The sequence below is a fragment of the Montipora foliosa genome, chromosome 11 (genome assembly GCF_036669935.1).
Source record: "Montipora foliosa isolate CH-2021 chromosome 11, ASM3666993v2, whole genome shotgun sequence".
NCBI lineage: Eukaryota > Metazoa > Cnidaria > Anthozoa > Scleractinia > Acroporidae > Montipora > Montipora foliosa.
The window spans coordinates 16,957,732-16,963,121 of record NC_090879.1 but is presented as its reverse complement, the minus strand read 5'-3'; positions in this window follow the sequence as shown (position 1 = coordinate 16,963,121).

The following is a 5,390-nucleotide window of genomic DNA, read 5'->3' as shown; positions in this document are numbered from 1 at the left end:
GTCCTTGGTTGGAGTCGAATATTTTGATGAAGGAATATATGATGTAGGAGATGGGAAATGGTTATAGCCATGCTCCAAACCAAATTCGCCACTATTAAAAATACCATGATACACTTTGTTTGTCCCTCCAAAACTTTGCATAAGCATTGTTTCCAGTCTCTCTTGGTCCCAAGAGAAAATAAAAACAATGGACAATGCTTATGCACAATATGGAGGGACAAGCAAAAAGTATTGTGGTAATTTTGATAGTGGTGAATTGAAATATAGAAGTGTTGCTTGGGCGGGTGGGGGGAAATTTTAATTCAACAAAAAACAAACATCTTGAAGAAGGAAGCAATACCCTAGGAATGAAACATTGGTTGGGTGCTTGATATCGGTAATGGTTATACCATCATCAACATTCGAGTTTTCTCACAGAAGGCATCCTGCTATTTACAAATTGGATTTTAAGGGAAAAAGACCCGGAAGGGGGGGGGACTCCCATATGAAACAAACAGGGATACTCGTCGTCTCGCTTAGGGTGTTCCGGGCAAAGTGCCAATATTTTAAGCCGCTAAGGTCTCGTTTAGGGTTCCGCGAAGAAACACAGAATTTCGCGAAGAGAAACAGAAGTCAAATTTTGCATTTTAAAACTACTTTTAGATAAAAGCATTCGATGATTGTCGTCATATAATTAAAACTCATTGCATGTCGTATTTGTGTGTGTTTTAAGCGGTCTCTTTTAGGGGTCAAAATTTGCTTAACCCACGACCAGATTGGTCTCCTTTAGGGGTCACAAAAAGCTTGAGCCACGCCCAGATGGTCTCCTTTAGGGGTTAAATTCAAAATTTCCGATGAGCATCCCCGTCTGTTCCGTATGGGCGTCCCCCCCCCCCCCCCCAGGTAAAAAAAAAAACTTGTTACGGCCCGTTTAAACGGTTTCAACATATTTGCTTAAACATGCATTCAACACTTTGCTGAACCAAATGTTTCGTGCGTTTGAACAGGTCGTCCACCCTGCGAGCAGAGCCTCCTTTTTTTCTTTTTCTTCACTCAGGAGGAAAAAACAAGGCTCTGCCTGAATCGCGTAAACTCTTTGAAACCGCCGCAGCCCGAACTTCTGGACTAGTCAATCTTGTTTTCTCTCCTCAGACCGGCTTTTCCAATGCGAGCATCCGTTTAGTCAAAAAAGCGATGGTTCTAGTTGAGCCCGCTGTACCGTGAAAAACGTGTATCTAGTTTAAGTGGGGTTATTGGCCGAATGCAAAAGTGGCCGCCAATAAATTATTCTTTTGTCTCTGTGTTAAATGGCCTTACTACCCTCGTTACCACGTGTAAAATTGAAAGAAGTTTGCATATAAAACGAGACTAGTCAGTCTAATTTGCAAAAATGTTATTTTTAAAAAAAATTGTTAGTAGCCATTTTTGCATTCGGTCTATTAAAGTATATCATAAAGGGCATAAATTATTATATCAACCAATATATGAGCATATATAGCCACCTACAGCCAGAATGTTTGAAAAAGAGAGAAAAACGCAGTACCTCCAGACGTGGCGCTGGAGCGTCGTACCAAACGAGTCATCCCGGGATTTCGGCCCGTGCGATCGCTTTTGGACGCAGTTGCCGCTTCGCTGCTTTCTGCTACCGACCTTGCCTCCCGGTACGCCATTGAGGGAGAGATACGGCGGCCCCTAAACCATATGTGACAAATCCCACGCCTACTCACAGCTCCAAACCGCCCTTCTCAATATGGCGTAAGAATTAAATAGCTTATATATTCAAGAGAAAAGTCATTTTATCTGTCATATGGTAAGCACTGGAGTCGCAGATTACAAAGTGTACGCATGCGCCCTCCTAAAGGTAACATACATACAGTCATAAGCTTTTTTCCGAATAACTACAGGAGCTAATATCTTCGAGACATTGCATTTACAGCTAAAATACATAGCATATACAGATATCTACTAAATACATAATATTTAAAGATATATTCATTAAAAAGAAAAAAAACTTAAAAAGCCGCTGTACAAAATGCGACCATGGATTCTCTTTCAAAACCAGTAATTTCATAGGTACGGATAAAATCAGGTAGCGCATTCCGCAACTTAGCTGATACGTAAGAAAAAAGAGAACTAAGACCATAACTGGTTGTCGTAGGTTTATTGAGGAACAGAATGTAATTTTCGCGAAGATCATGCATAACTGAGAAGGGGACGGGAGAGAAAACGTATTTTTCATATAAGCAGAAAACCCTTTTTTCAAAAAAAAAAACAAAAAAAGAAAAGAAAAACCACATACTTTTATCAAGTAATACGAAGAAATTTTGAATGCGCTTATTGCATAGAGATGTCGAGCTTGACTTTCGTAATAAGAGGACAGGTAATCTGCAAATATAAATATCATTATTCTCTTATTTACATTATTATACTGTTCCTTTGACACGAGAATTACAGCGGCGAAATGAAAGCACAACTTTGTCGCGAATTTTCTATGATAAAAACTTATTCAGTAATCCAAAATCTACGTTACCACTACACACCAGGCCTGCTCCTGAGTATCTGGATAGAAATCATTTCCATTGGCCGCGCTTTAGCCATTCGATGAGGGCCAGTCTCGTGCTTCTTAAGTTGCCTCGCTCATGCCAAAAAGGAATTCTGGGTAATTCTGCCATTCCATGACAAGGGAAGACTGCCGATTCTCATTTCATAGTTTTTTTCATAAGTGTCGGGCCACCCAGTCCTACCAGCAAAATAACGCATCGATTGAAGGACCAAAGACCAAAACTTGCCCACGTTGTGTCAGTAGGTCCTGGAATTCGTCCACAGAAAGGCTAGAGAGACAACTTCACTCGTGAACTGCCATCTTTACAACACAGCATTTTAGGCGTCCCAGTCTGCAAGAAACCATCTCTCGCCTCTGTCTGAGACAAGACCAGACACGCACGGTTCTTACGTTACGTTTATGCCTATAAAATCAACTGAAATGTCAATTGCTCCTACAAAAAAGAAAACAAAACAGCATGTTCATTTTTTTGGTACGCTAGGTATCGAAGAGCCAGAACATTTCCGCATGCGCTGACGGAATGTTTGAACAAGAGAGAAAAACGCAGTACCTCCAGACACCGGCGCTGGAGCGTCGTACCAAACGAGTCATCCCGGGATTTCGGCCCGTGCGATCGCTTTTGGACGCAGTTGGCCCTTCGCCGCTTTCTGCTACCGACCTTGCCTCCCGGTACGGCATTGAGGGAGAGATATGTCGGCACCTAAACCATATGTGACAAATCCCACGCCTACTCACAGCTCCAAACCGCCCTTGTCAATATAGCGTAAGAATTAGATAACTTATATATTAAAGAGAAAAGTCGTTTTATCTGTCATATGGTAAGCACTGGAGTCGCAGATTACAAAGTGTGCGCATGCGCCCTCCTAAAGGTAACATACATACAGTCATAAGCTTTTTCCGAATAACTACAGGAGCTAATATCTTCGAGACATTGCATTTACAGCTAAAATACATAGCATATACAGATATCTACTAAATACATAATATTTAAAGATATGTTCATTAAAAAGAAAAGCCGCTCTACAAAATGCGACCCTGGATTCTCTTTTAAAACCAGTAAACTCATAGGTACGGATAAAATCAGGTAGCGCATTCCGCAACTTAGCTGATACGTAAGAAAAAAGAGAACTAAGACCATAACTGGTTGTTGTAGGTTTATTGAGGAACAGGATGTAATTTCCGCGAAGATTATGCATAACTAAGAAGGGGACGGGAGGGAAAACGTATTTTTCATATAAGCAGAAAACCCTTTTTTCACAAAAAAAAAAAAACAAACAAGAAAAGAAAAACCACATACTTTTATCAAGTAATACGAGGAAATTTTGAATGCGCTTATTGCATAGAGATGTCGAGCTTGACTTTCGTAATAAGAGGACAGGTAATCTGCAAATATAAATATCGTTATTCTCTTATTTACATTATTATACCGTTCCTTTGACACGAGAATTACAGCGGCGAAATGAAAGCACAACTTTGTCGCGAATTTTCTATGATAAAAACTTATTCAGTAATCCAAAATCTAGGTTACCACTACTCACCAGGCCTGCTCCTGAGTATCTGGATAGAAATCATTTCCATTGGCCGCGCTTTAGCCATTCGATGAGGGCCAGTCTCGTGCTTCTTAAGTTGCCTCACTCATGCCAAAAAAGAATTCTGGGTAATTCTGCCATTCCATGACAAGGGAAGACTGCTGATTCTCATTTCATAGTTTTTTTCATAAGTGTCGGGCCACCCAGTCCTACCAGCAAAATAACGCATCGATTGAAGGACCAAAGACCAAAACTTGCCCACGTTGTGTCAGTAGGTCCTGGAATTCGTCCACAGAAAGGCTAGAGAGACAACTTCACTCGTGAACTGCCATCTTTACAACACAGCATTTTAGGCGTCCCAGTCTGCAAGAAACCATCTCTCGCCTCTGTCTGAGACAAGACCAGACACGCACGGTTCTTACGTTACGTTTATGCCTATAAAATCAACTGAAATGTCAATTGCTGCTACAAAAAAGAAAAAAAAACCAGCATGTTCATTTTTTTTTGGTACGCTAGGTATCGAAGAGCCAGAACATTTGCGCATGCGCTGACGGAATGTTTGAACAAGAGAGAAAAACGCAGTACCTCCAGACACCGGCGCTGGAGCGTCGTACCAAACGAGTCATCCCGGGATTTCGGCCCATGCGATCGCTTTTGGACGCAGTTGGCCCTTCGCCGCTTTCTCCTACCGACCTTGCCTCCCGGTACGGCATTGAGGGAGAGATATGTCGGCCCCTAAACCACATGTGACAAATCCCACGCCTACTCACAGCTCCAAACCGCCCTTGTCAATATAGCGTAAGAATTAGATAACTTATATATTAAAGAGAAAAGTCGTTTTATCTGTCATATGGTAAGCACTGGAGTCGCAGATTACAAAGTGTGCGCATGCTCCCTACTAAAGGTAACATACATACAGTCATAAGCTTTTTCCGAATAACTACAGGAGCTAATATCTTCGAGACATTGCATTTACAGCTAAAATACATAGCATATACAGATATCTACTAAATACATAATATTTAAAGATATGTTCATTAAAAAGAAAAGACGCTCTACAAAATGCGACCCTGGATTCTCTTTTAAAACCTTAAACTCATAGGTACGGATAAAATCAGGTAGCGCATTCCGCAACTTAGCTGATACGTAAGAAAAAAGAGAACTAAGACCATAACTGGTTGTTGTAGGTTTATTGAGGAACAGGATGTAATTTCCGCGAAGATCATGCATAACTAAGAAGGGGACGGGAGGGAAAACGTATTTTTCATATAAGCAGAAAACCCTTTTTTCACAAAAAAAAAAACAAGGAAAAGAAAAAC